This window comes from Aquila chrysaetos, chromosome 24, assembly GCF_900496995.4.
Source record: "Aquila chrysaetos chrysaetos chromosome 24, bAquChr1.4, whole genome shotgun sequence".
NCBI classification, from domain to species: Eukaryota; Metazoa; Chordata; class Aves; order Accipitriformes; family Accipitridae; genus Aquila; species Aquila chrysaetos.
The window spans coordinates 381049-395048 of record NC_044027.1 but is presented as its reverse complement, the minus strand read 5'-3'; the positions used below and the strand labels follow the sequence as shown (position 1 = coordinate 395048).

Sequence of the window (14000 nt, the reverse complement as noted above, 5' to 3'; positions counted from 1 at the left end):
AAGATGTAATTTAGCTTTCCTTCCACCCACTCCCCACAGAGAAAACAAAATACGTTTGATGGCTCGCTCAGCACTGCAGCATCTATTAGTCATTCCAGCTACCTGTTGGATTTAAACAAAGTTTGAATACCACTAGTGGAAGTTCAAGGGGGCTGAAAAAATTAAATGCTACAGGCTGAAGCCCTGCATGGGGCCAGGCTCATGCTGGAGGAGCTCAGCTGCAGTGGCCACCAGGACCTGTGCCACTGACCCAGCGGTCCCCTTCCCGGGGCCCCTCAGCACCTGCAAGAGGACAGATGCATTTCTGCAGGTCCTGGAGCTCCCTCAGCACAGTCCCCTCACCAAAGCAGCGAGGGCACTGTGACCTGACTTTCTGCTGAGGTTGGGCACTGGCAGCACTGCCGCCACGGCACAAGTGGTCCCACAGCTCTGTCACCATGCACAGACCCAGACAAAGCCACTGACCTGATCCTGCCGAGAGCAAATGGACATCTTCCCTATGAGACGTTCTTACTGGTAAGTTTTCTGGTGGCCAATGGAAAATCTTAGCATCAGGGAGAGCTCTGGCTGGTTTGTTCCCCACTAGGTTTCTTTCAGCTGAAAAAACAGCCCCCAGCTATTCTGAGCTATGGCTTGGAGCATGTAACGTCTTGCCACAGCAAATGCTCCTGGAAGAGGACTTACAGGAGATGGCAGAGCCCAGAGGTAGGGTGTGATGGTGATGTACCTTAACCTCGCTTGTACTGGCAACAGGTTTTCCAGTGTAATATATCTGTCCATTTTTGCTACATTTTTCTATTGCAACAGTGCTTGTGAGAATATATCGTTCTATTTCTGTAGGGCTTTGTAGAGATCACGCATTCAAATGATGGATTACTACGAGAGTTACTGCTGGAGGAGAAGACAAGCAGCTCTAGGGCTAAAAAAGACCATGTGAGGCACCCACCAACTGCTGAACTGATTTTCTCTCAATTGAGAAACATCAGCAATGTAAGTCTGATTAGCTGAGGGATGGAAATTGGGCATGAGAAACTGTGGTGAATCTTGGATGCCTGAGGCAGGGGCAGAGGGTAGCACAGGACAACAGTGGGGGAAAAGGAAGAGGTTGCCATCAAATCCTAGCTATAGTCATGTTTATTTAGCAATGCCGTTCAGCTTTGAAGCTTTACAGAGGACGGAGCAGGGACAGGATGGAACAGAAACCAAATGTTAAACCAAGGCAGCAGCACAGCATCCAGCAGCACCACAGCCAAAACCAAAACACGAACCACAGCAGAGCAAGGGAACTACCCCTTCGGGAATACAGCTCTGAACAAATCCTGCAAGGCACCATGGAGTGCAGCAGCAAACAGAGCACAGGAATTTTTTAAAAGGAAACTGGCTGTCTTATAAATCATGAAATGTGTGCTGGATGAGAGGTGAGCTGCAGTGCAGCAGTGCGTAGTTCCTGCCAGCTCCTTATCCCCTCCCCAAGCATGCCATGGCCGTGGGAATGGTAACAAAGCAAACATTAAAGATCGGATTGTCCCTGTCACCCAACACAGCTTCGGTTCTTGTATCAGCAAGCAGCTCTACTTAACAGAGCCCACAGCTAAGTGGGCGCTGGGGTCTGCAGAGAACATGACTGCAAGAGGGAAGCATTGCAAGCCTGCTCACTAATTGCCTCTGTTTGCTGGGATTATGTCCAGCGTGCCAGTCCTCCGCTGATGTCTTCATTGTCACGTCTTCAGGCCTACTCGCTGCCATTTGGTTGTCATTTGAAACTTCAGCAACACTTCTCTTCTTGATTTACTGGTTGTGTTCTCTAGGCAGCTATGAACTATAGGAACATGTCCTGAAATATTCTTAAGCTAGACAAGTCATTAGCAGCTGTCACTTCAAAGTCTAACTGCAGTCAATTTGCTTTTCACAAGCAGCCTAGCAGCACAGGAGCTGGATGTGTTGTGAAGCACTGCAGCAGGGACTGCTGCTCAAACAAGATCACAGAGGTGTGGGTCATTAGTGAGGGGAAAATATTTCATCAAGTTCTCAGCAGATGTTGAAGGACCAGGTCAGAAAACAATTATGGATTGAGCAGAGCTTCCATCGTCCCTCAGACGTTATCTCATGCTGTGGGTGGTGATAAGAGTTGCAGAGCAGCCCCCATGTAGCAGCAAGTCAGGCAGCAAGACCCGGAGAGCACTGGGGATATCTATCAATCACCTGCAGGTCCACAGGTTATGAGTCCGTTTTCTTAGACCCTCCAAACTGCTCCTATCCAGGGAGCGATCCAAGCAACAGGAGCAAGTGTCAGCTGCCACTTATGGCTCTGCCTGCACCTCCTGACACCCTGCTCAGACCAACAGGACCTTGGCTGTTTGTCAGGTTCCCTTACAGGAGGACAGGGAGCGTCACCTGGCTGAGGACAGTGCTGCATCCTTAGAGTATGTGGGAGAGGAAAATGAAGTCACAGAAATATTTGGTACCACAAACCATCCAGAAGCAAACAAATCAGGGTGTTCTTGTCTATTCACAATGTAAGTAAAAATTCACTGATTATTTCTCTCAGCTGTCCAGCACAGCACAATAGTATGAAATATCCACAGAGACCCAGAGAGACTCCTGCACCATGCACGCTCCTGCGACCTTGGTATGCTTTACAGTTTCCCTAGGTGAAGGCAAGCAGCAGTTTCAGCTGCTTTTTGCTGCGGAGCATGCCCGAATCTTGTTTTGTTACTCTATGTCAGCCACAAGTAATTCTACAGAAGACAACGCAATGAAAGTGAATGGAAAACGTGAAAGCAGGAGGAGTTTTCACAGATTGTTTTACACTAAGAGCACTTTCACACTCAGTCCATCATATGTAGCTCAATGGTAAGCTCCCCTCTCAAACCAGGAGAGAGGTAGAAATCCTCATGAGATGAATACTGCAGGTGTTCTGAGAGGAGACATTCACAGAGTCTCTGAAATGTCCCCTTGGAAGCTCTGCAAACTCAACTTTCCTCCTGCATGAAGCTAAAAGGAGATTTATCCTGTTCAACATGCTTCCTCAGTCCTTGGACACTGAGTCTTGCACTATCAGCTCCCACCAGCTTCCTCCTGCCAGCACAGGCTCTGCAGGAACCCAGACAGAGTCTCCTCATCTCCTGTGCACACCCAGCTATGTAACAGACTATAGGAAGATAGAGACATGAATGGTCAAACTGGCTATGCCAAAGTTTCAGTTAGATAGAAAAAAACTTCTTAAAAATTAATTTGCTGCTACCACAGGGTTCCTGCCATGCAAGAGCTTATTGGAATGCAAACTATAAGCTTCAAAGGGAAGGATGAATCAGAAGCTATTTTGAGAGTAATTATATAAGATTATAAAATTCAAACCATCTCATTATTGCACGTTAAGTATGAAGATAACCTGCTTCATAAGGAGACCTTGCAGGGATCCAGTGTTTCAAGCCACTATGATCTATGGTCCAAGTGCAAACAGCAACCTCATCACCCCTGTCCAGACAAAACTTCTTTCATTAAGCAATGCCAGGGCTTTTTTCACCATTTACTGTAAGTCTTTAGGACATGCAGTTCTGTAGCTGGGAGAATAACTAGAACATGAGACATGGACAACTTCATGCAAGTTTTGTTCCTTTAACAGTAGTGTAATTTGTTGTCCTGGAAACCAGCTATCAGCTTGTTAGTGACAGTACTTGCAAATTCCCAAATTTTATAAACCCCAGTTCAAATTATAATTAAGGAGAAAACATTTAAACAATAAATTTGCACATGGAATAAAGTACTATTCTGGCAACTCCAGCCACAACCGCAAGGAGCAGCGCGGGTATGGGGCGCAGCCGGGAAACAGGACTCATTTTCCCCGTGCTGTGATGGAGACCGTGGCAGCTCGTTGTCCTGAGACACCCCCTGAGCAGTTACCTGCATTGTGCCCTGCCTGCAAGAAGAAAAGAGAGTTGGTTTTGGTTTTGCTTACATATCCAGGCTAGAGCTGAAGCTCCTGCTGTGTCTTGGCTTGGACGAAGCAGGCGCACAGGTTGGAGGGCTGTGAGCTGCTCGCTCCCTCGAGGAGGGCAATGCCTGTGCTGTCCTTGTCCTTGCTGCACCCTGGTGCCTGGACCCTCGGGAGGGACCTTCACACCTGGTGGTCTAAGAGAGCTGATTACACAAGTGCATTGAAGAAAGAGAAAAAGGCGGGGAAAATAGAGGCTATCATACCCTTTACTACCTGGTGTTTTTCAGTTTATGGTTTGGTACTTTTATCACCCAGGGAACAGACAGTAAATGCGCTCAGATACAGGAGAGGGAGGTGCACTGGTCCCCCAGGCTGAGTTTAAAAAAGCAGAAGAAAATCTGAACAGAGTAGTTCGGAGGGAAACACCAAGGGTGATTTTCAAGTGCAGAATCAACAATGAGGTACTTTACACACATGTACATATGTATAACAAAAAAGGAAAAAATAAACGCCTACATATGAAAATGCGTAATACACCAAACAAAGGAGTGCAACATAAGAGGAGACCTCAGTACCCTGGGGCTTGTGCTTTGCTCACTGAAATAGAATGGAGAAAGATGTAGTTGCCAAAGAAAAAAAAAGCAAAAAATCATGAATAGCTGACAAGCAAAAGACATCTGCATGCCTGCTACATGCAGGAGAAGCCTCCACCATGTCTGGTTCTGGACAGCCAAAACACAACTGTGAAATACCATGCAACCTTAACAAGAGCTCAGCAAAATCTCTGCTAAGCAGTAATACCAAACACAAGTGACAGAGGGATTGCCACAGGAATTGCCATGGTAAGATATAGTCAGTTCTTTGTTCATTTAGATGTGGCAACTACAGTGTCAAACAGGTTGAAAAAGTCTTAAGTAGTCCGCAATCAGCTGCAGTTCAGACCACTTTAACAGACAGAACAGTCTGCACCTTGCACGCACTGAACTTGCAGGGTGCAGGGCTGTGAATGGCCCCACTGAAAGGGCTGCATCACCTTCCACTTAGAGACTTTTGATTACTGACCACAGCAAGTCAGACACTCCTGTGCCTACACCCTTTTCCTGATTTACGTATTAGACAGGCCAAAAAAAAAGTTCTTTCCAGCCACAGGACTTTTTGGATCCAGGGCCATCTTCTACAGAGGAAAGAAAATCAGACTTTCGAGCTTAGAAAAAGATAGCCCGTTCCTTTCCCTTAGTCACCTTCCTTCAGATCGGAGGTGATGGGTAGCTCAGTGAAAGCCCACATAAGCTGAATGTCTTTAAAAATCCAGATCAGATCATGGCTGAAACGGATTAGAAACAAAAAAGAAATCTTAAATCTGTCTGGGTGGGAAGATCCAGCCAAAATGTATTAAAACACCAAGGTCAGTACTGGAGACAGGGTTAACAGGCCACCTATCACCTTGGCTGTGGGGCTTTTAGAAAAGCAACAGGCACAGCAGTCACACTTGCTGTGCAGCACAAGTCACCGCAACATCTGGAACAGCTCTTTGCAAAAGGGTCTCGGCACAGCTGGTGGAGCCCCGCTCCCTCCTCTTTCCATCCCCCTGCGTGGGAAGGAAGCCAAGCCCGACCTGGCTGCAAGAGGATGCCCAGAGACAAACGTCCGTGGCAGAGGAGGTCTCCAACACCGTGGGTGGTCGCAGGGCTGGGGCGCTGACGAAGCTCTCTCCTCGCCGGTGGTACCCGCTGCCCTGCATGACATGCAGAGGCAGGTGCAGCATCAGCACGCTGCTGGGGACAACATGCAGAAGCACTCAGTGACCCCAAGCAAGAGTCATTCACATTGCAGAGCCAACACAGCAGCAGAGGTGGCTGGTGCAGCAGCAGGCAAACACGAGCACACGGACATCCTCGGCAGTGCCAACCCAGCCTCCCGCTTGGAATTTGGTTCTGCCAATGGACAGTCCCTAACCTGTCCTTGGCCTGGGCTCCCCGGTGGGGATCTGGAGACGAAACCCACCTTGCCCGCTAGTGACTATGGGCTTCATACACAACGCTGAGAGGCCTGTATCAATACCCAGAGAAAATAACTAATACTCATTAAAATGGCCGTGCCCCAGCAGAACAGCGGGACCGGAGGAGACTGATCAAAGGCTTCTGAAGACCAAATATGTTGGTATTCAGTTGTTATTGACCCACCTGCCGATTCAGACTTTCCCTCCACACTGCATTAAAGGCACATTGTTACTCAAACTTTTGCTGGCCTGTGGAACCAGAAGGAGAACTTTGAGATGTCAGCAATGCAGCATTTCTGTTATCAAAAGTGACAAAAAAAGAAAAAAAAATTGTTCCAAACCAAAGAAAACATTCCCCAGTGATTTAGGTTGCTTTGTTTCTTAATCAGCTGTTCTCTAGAGTATTATAAATGAGATAGTAAGAGTTGTCATTGCTTTATGCCTAACTGATGACAATCTAATGAACTATTATAAGCCACACTGCATGTAATTATAGTACATAGCTGTGTGCTAATCCATGATATTTTATCACAATATGCTGTAACAACATCTGTAAACGACTCAGCAGTGCTGAACACACAGAGTGTCCCTGGGCTGAGGTTAAATAACTGACACTGAGCATCATCTTCCTCCCATGATGTGAGCCTGTAGATACAGGACCTGAGCCGAGCACTGAAGATGTGCCAGGGAAGCCTTGCTGAGGCTGTTCAACATGGAGGGGGGGGGAAGCCTCTATCCAGACCTGCTGAAGCAGAACAGAGCTGGGCAGAGAGCAAAACACCATAATACAGACACTTCTGGGATGTAGAAATACAACTGTGTTTCAAAATGCAATGCAAACAAAAAAAGAAAAGCTTTTCACTGTCACTCTGTCTCCCTTGAGTGACCAAAGACCCTGGACCTTAAAATTTCCCTTCAAAAACTTGGTCAAAGCCATGACTGTCCTGAGACATCAGAGGTGCCAGGGTCAGCAGTGTTTCAGTGTCTAGGTTCACTGCACCAGAGCTGCTGTCTCTCTGCCCTTCACTTTCTACAGTAAGGTTTTGTTCTGGGGAAATGCTTCCCTGTGGCTCTCTCTTTGACTTCATTTTGGTTCAAAAAAAACCCTAAAATCAGGCTGCCCTGAAAAGATCTCGGGATAAAGCTTGACCAGGAGCAGAATCAGGGTCTCTTCCCATCCCAGCCTGCAGCCTGAAGGGTGAACCCTGCAGCTAGTGCTGATCCTCATCCCAGCACGGGTGCCAGGCAGCCCCCAGCCCTGCGATCTGGGATCTCATGAGAAGACACAGACTGAGAACCCAAAAAAGCACAGCTCAGCCAGGGGATGGCAGAAGTCCCCAAGTGTGGGACAAGGTGGCCCAGAAATCTTTCCAGAGGCTTTCCTTCAGCTGAGTGCCCCCCTGCCCAGGGACATGGCCCCCCCCCGCCCAGTGCAAGGGGGCTCCTTGACTACATGAAAGCATGATGGAAGAGCTTTATTGCCTGGACCTGCCCCACAGGAAACCCAAAAGAAGAGATGCAGGATTCATGAGAAACTCCCCTGGCTCCCAACACTGCAAAGACTGGCTCATATACAGATCTGTGTCCTCAGGAGGTGAGGTTGCCAATTAAAGCCATCTAGACCCAGTATGACCACGTAAGCACACGTCATGCCCTCTTTCTCTCTCTCTCAACTTGTGCTGATAATAACTGGCAGACAAAAGACAAGTCTGATCTTCATGGCAAAAAGAGCACAGGCTTGTTTGAAGAAGGCTCTGTGCAGGATGCAGAGCAGTCGGGAAGGATCTCCCAGCCACCCACCTACATGGGACCGGCTGCTCGGTACAGAGACCCTGCGCTGAAATGCAGCGGTTATGAAAAGAGCATTTCTTTGTTCAAGCTTCGCTGAATGATCAGGGAACTTCCTCCCTGAATGGCTCTGCTCCTGTCATTAGCTGCTGCTGCTGCTTCCATTAGCTTGTAACAAAGACAGAGATCTTTAACCCCTGAAATGTACTACACAGCAGTCATGCATGCAGACTGGGCTGCCTGATCCTACAGATTTCTTAAATAGATTCTGAGATTCCTTCTTTCCTTCTCCAATGACTCATATCACTCCATACTGTGCAGCTCCGAGTCCTTTTAGCATGAACATTTTGACCAGAGACCAGATTCAGAAATGAGCTCAAATAACTCTGAGCAAATGCTCACAGACGTCCAAGAGATGAAGTACTGTGTATGGAAAGAATGCATTTAAGGAGGTGCTCGCTGTACTCACCTAACACTGTGTTGTTACAAGAGCACATGCCTGCCTTTGCAGCAGTTACAAACATGCATAGAAAATCAGAGTAATACTTACATTACCAGAGACACTGCTGTGCTACAATTTCTGGGCAATTATTATTCCATGGAACCCAATACTCTAGGACTGTATGTCTTAATGGTGGTTTTGAAAAGGCTTGTATGAACTGAGCTTCTGGCATCCTGCCCTTAGTCTTCGCTGCACAGTTTCCTGTGATATTGTCAAACACTAACCTGCTACAGCATAACAAACTGAACTAAATATAAAGGCGGCCTTAATTAGCATCTGCAGTTTCACTATGTACAAGACACCCTGCAGGATAACTTTCTTTTTTTCTATAGACATGGAAAATGTATAGTTAATGTACAGTCACTCCAAATATCCCTTCTCTGTCCCTCTAGGATGCCATTTTGCGAAGTACAAGTATAATTAAAGACAATGCATGGCAGAGGGACAAATCACATCTCTCCCAAACAACTCCCAGCATAAGTCACTGTTATGTTAGTGAGTCCACTGGATTGAAACAACAAGGGCTGTTACAGACAAGCTTCCTGATTTTACAATATACAGATAGGAAGGAAAAATACATATTATCATATTTGAAAAAGAAATAACAAATATTAAAGCTAGAAAAAGCTGCCTAACCAACATGAGATGGAAACCTGGGGTCCTAAGGAAGAATATGCGATTGTACCTAGAAACGTGAACAGTAAGAAGAAGAAACAGGTAAGAAAAGCAAGGATAGTTGAAACTATAGTTAAATGAAAAATTGTATCAGACATGAGATCCAGTTATAGTTCTGTTTTTATCTCTGAACAATGAATACACACATGTGAGACTATACGACTGTTAGTGAATACATGGTATGTGCAGCAGGCTGTGCACATTGCACTGGTATGACTTCAACAAAGCAAAGATGTCAAGCAGCAAACACCTGCAAACACAAAAATACCAGCTTCTCAGAGTCATACCGCAAAACAATGGAGAAGATCAGAGTCAGGCTATGCCCTGATTTGAACTAGCTAAAAGCACATGTTTGGTTTCAGTGAAACGTAAGGAAAATACTCAAAGCAGAAGAAAATGTTTCAATGGCAAAGACAGAAACTGCTGAAGCACAATGTTTGTTAAGGAAAAGAGGCTCCATATTACGAAAAAAAGCAAAAAAATAACAAAGTAACTTCAGAAATGTGGACTTACCAAAGAGGTATCTGCACCTCAGCTCAGTTCCTGGTCACCGTCCTCAGCCTGCTCACACACTCAATTAACACCAGCAGCAATCTGGCTGCCTGTTTCTATGGAGTTTTAGATGCTGATCCCTGACTATGCATAAGGCTACTGCAGCTGCACTGGAATAGGCTCCGAGGTCCGCAAAAAAAAGCTACAAACATGATCAGCCTCCCTGTACTGCTTCAGGAATGAATCAACCAACAGCAATTAGGCAGATGCAAACCTGCATCTATGCAGAGAGGTACTTACAAAGCTCCTGAACACACACACTCCACACAGCTCCAGAGGTGCATTTTATTTACCGGGACCATCACAGTGCATAGCCAGAGGAAGCTGTAGAGTCATAGATCCACACACAATACATAAGCAAAGACAAATGTTCATAGACAGGTTATATAATCCATTTTTCCTAGATTTACGCTGCTGGTTTTAACCTTGTTTTAATATAGCTTTGCAAACCTTCCTCTGGTAGCAAGGTTTGAACCCGATACCTTCAGGATCAGAGCACAAACCTGTTTTACTTGAGCTAAAGAGCAAATCTGCTGCACGTAGCTCTAGCTTGCTCTTTTCCTGCTGGTGGACCAGATGCTTGCAGAGGAAGGCAAGATCCATTTTGCAAGTACATTACTCAGTGATAAGAAAGATCTTTGCCCCAAGGTGCTACTCCTCACATGCCTAGCCTCTGGAAACACAAGCTTCAGTGATTAATATTAGCTTTGCCTGGGTGGCTTTAAACATGTTTACTGTTATATTTACTTAAAATACACTTGAACTGTGATTCAGAAAAGTGTGTTACTACAGCTGGCAAGTAAATTCAAGACCTGCCCGTATTTCACAGGTAGTGGCTGTAGGCATCCCATATCAGTGAATGGGTGTGTCATCAATTTTCCCCTTAGTCAAACTATCCTATCAAGGGATAACTTTTTCCAGGAAAAATACTCCAAAAGCCATTTCTCCGTATAAAGGTGATCTTTCCACATCAACATTCCTGCAATGAAAAAACCCTCTATTGCACAAAAATTCACCCCTTTTTCTGCCTACAGCAAGATCAGTTCTGCACTTGTGGGTTTAACATTTTAATAGTATTTGCGAAGTGCCAGGAGGGTGTTCAGTGCTGTACAAGATGTACTGCCTTCATCATGAAGTTTAAAAAGAACAGTTCACACAAAGGGCAAAACACTAAATGTGCTCTGAATTATTGCGGCATTAGAGCACAGAAGGACAGCTGACAAAGTGTGCTAGGAAACAGAAATTATCATAAAGTCTCTTCTGGTTTTGCATTTTCCCCAGCTGTCCTTTTTCTTCCTCTCACTTCAGCTTTCATATCCTGCACTAGGAAATCACTAGAGCACTTTGCTAGGGTGAATCAGTGCATAAGGAAGGGTTTGAGGAGGGTACACAGGCTGTGCCGAGATCAACAGGGACTGCTGTGCATGCAATCCTATAGTGGCTTTCTGGGTAAAAACGGCAACACCTCTGCACATCATCCATTGTATCCTGTACTTACTTTACAGGGCAGTGGAACTTTTTACAAATGGAAACACTGAGGCAAAAAACCCAAATTATGTTATTTAAAGAAAGTTGCAACACAGTAGTGCTGGAGCTAGAAATCAAACCCAGGGGTTTGCTCCTGGATGTGCTCTGATCCTGGTGTAAATTCCCTCCCATACCCATGCACCATCCTTTAAAGTCAGCAAGCATCACAAGCCACAGGCTCCAGTCACACTCCACCAGCTCTGCACATTCATTTCAGAATGATCATTTTGTTTTTAAATCTCTCTGTGGAATCAAGCTCCCATCTTCTGTACCATCCCCTGTTTGGCATGACCTCCCAGGACCGGCTGGCAGCCTCTGTCTGCAGTCAGACCTGGCACTGTGCACCCACAAGGAGCGGGACCTGGTTCAGGCAAACATTGGGAGTGAGTCAGTAAGACAATTCAGTCCAAACTGAGCGACAACCTGACCGTGCAGATAAGCGCACAGCACACTTCATGGTGGCGAGAGCTGTGCAGGGCATGACACAATGCCTGGTACCCAGGGATGCTGGCAGGCTGGAGCCAAGCTGCCCACAGCAAGGACCATGGGCTTCGTACCCCTGGGAGCATCCCTGGGCAGGGGCAGTCAGGGGAGAGCTCGCTCCACCACAGGAGCTCACAGTGGGCCCTGGAGAGCGGATTTGGCACCGTTTCCCAAAGACCCTGGAGCCGGTTGCTCTCCAACAAGGAGCTCCACTCCCATGGGCAGAGGGACCAGGTGATATGGGGTGGCTTGCTGTGCCCAGCACAGCGGTCCCGTGGGAGTCTGGCAGTGTCGGCTCCTCTGCATCGTCAGCCAAGTACTTGGCACTTCAGTAGGACTTGTCCACAAAACTCTCAGCTATATCCTAGAGCACTCACTGCACCTCCAGGGCAGAGAAGTGATGTTTCCACTCATTTAAGGCACATCACTGCAGTGGTAAATGTTGTCCCTATACCACAGGCATTTCCACTCTCTATGGCTTATGCCTGTGTACTAGTCACACTCACAGCATCACTGCCCAACAGCTGAGGACTGGCAGGGAAGAGAGCTATCAGATGGAGAGAACTACGGGGGAGGATTTTAGATAGGCACAACAAAAGGATGCTGCATCTTGCTCAATCTCAGGGCCTGCAGCCAAGAGATCAGTTCTATTCCTGGCACCGCCATGGGCCAAACTGCAGGCAAAGCTCACCCTCGCATATCCACTGATGCATTGATACCAAAACCTTCCTCATCCAAATACCTTATTTTTCTGACATACTTAGCTGCAGGATTACTAGCCAGCAACAGCAGCCTGCAATGTTCCTTTGTTGGGTGTACAGTAATGTATGGCATCCTGGAGAAATGCTGCAGCTCTATTTTTCTTATTGACTTTAAGTAGGAAAATCAGCCATTACATAACGCAGGAGCATCTACTTTATACACAGTAGCACTTTCCACATTCAGTCCAAAATGGTTTAAAAAAAAAAAAATGACTGCATAAAACCATACTGACATACTTACATAAACTACTCGGTAATATTTTTATATTCGCAGGTTTTTTCCACTGTCAGATGCAGTTCAAGAAGGCTAGTGATACCTGGCTAATTTCTTTGCAACTCCACAGCATCCCCAGAAGATACTGCTCTCCATCAATATATGAAACATCAGAAAAACCCAAACTACCTCTCAGAGTCTAATGGCAAGCAGAGCTGTGCAGAAGCAGCCCTGGCTCCAGCTTTGGCAGCATTAGAGTGCTTTCGTCTGCCTGCTCACAAACGATGCGAACTTCATCAAGACACTTGACAAGCCAAGCTGATTCAGCCATTAGCTAATAGATTTATCCAGGAGGTTACAAACTGACAGAGAAGCTGTTGACTTCACATCATGATGACAAATAGGGCTAATTTTACTCCAGCAAACTTTGCATCCAAGTTGCCAAGGTTGTGCTGTCCAGCACGAGCACACTTCAGCAGGACCCAGAACTCGTGCTGCATGGCTCCTCTGACTTTCCTGTCGGTACCGGTATGGCACCTTGTCTCAAAGCTGTATCACTGCTCATCTTCACACAACCTCAGTTTTTATTTGTATATCTTTATGAGGAAGGACTTGCCGGATCTGAACATAGGTAGCCGATAGCAAATTTGCTTAACATCAGTCTTCCGTGTAAAATGGACAAAGCAGAAATGCAGATAATTAGATAAACATCCAGACACTAATGTAACAAGTATCTTACCACTGTAACTGTTGCATTAGTTAACACTTAATGCAAACAGATTTATTTCCTTTGCTGGAGCAGTTTTACATCCAGGCATTTGAGAAATATTAGTACCCGTTGGGCCCAAATGGTGTCTTCAGTGCTGTCTAGACATAAAAATGGGCCCAGTCGTGCAGAGCAGAGACAATGGTAATGGCTGTTAATGCACTCAGTGCAGTCAGCCAGCCCAGCGTGACTTGCCCAGGGCACTGGGGTAGAGGCTGACACTTAAACCAGAGATCAGAGCAGACAAACACTTGAGATGTTAAAGGCATATGATGGTGTGATCATGACCTGAAAAACGAGATCCTGAACAGACTGCACAAACAAATGCAAATCTGTCATATCAGGGCAGATGGAACAAAAGCAGTAACCTGTACTGCACAGAGTCAGGAAAATGTTAATTTTGGTACCAAGGTAAGAAATTACGAAGCAATGCAGTAAGTTGTTTGCAATAAAGAAAACAGCTGCACTGGATGCAACGCATAAGGACAGTACCAGCAGTGGTAAGAGACCATCAGAACAAGCAGGTATAAAGCAAAATCATTTTAAGATGACAATGAAGTTACAAGCAGAGTGGCATGTGAAAGGAAGGTGTTAGGCTGGACATACTGGCAAAACAGTGGTGGAAACACCGCTGCAAGCAAACATATGGCAGAAGCTCAGTGAAACTGGAGAGCTGCCAGTGTGCCCTGGGTGCCAGTTGCATCCTGGTGCAAGACGGTGGCAGAGAGGGGCAGGAGAAACTGAAGCAAGATGACACAGAAAGCCTTGGACAGGGATTGACAGGCTACTGTGCTGC

The 14000-nt window shown here is 46.3% G+C and overlaps 1 protein-coding gene across 2 annotated transcripts in view; it reads right to left on the bottom strand.

Annotated features, from left to right (window-relative positions):
• SYT6 (synaptotagmin 6) overlaps positions 1-14000 on the bottom strand; it is a 40065-nt gene that overhangs the window by 24678 nt on the left and 1387 nt on the right. The window lies entirely within an intron of this gene.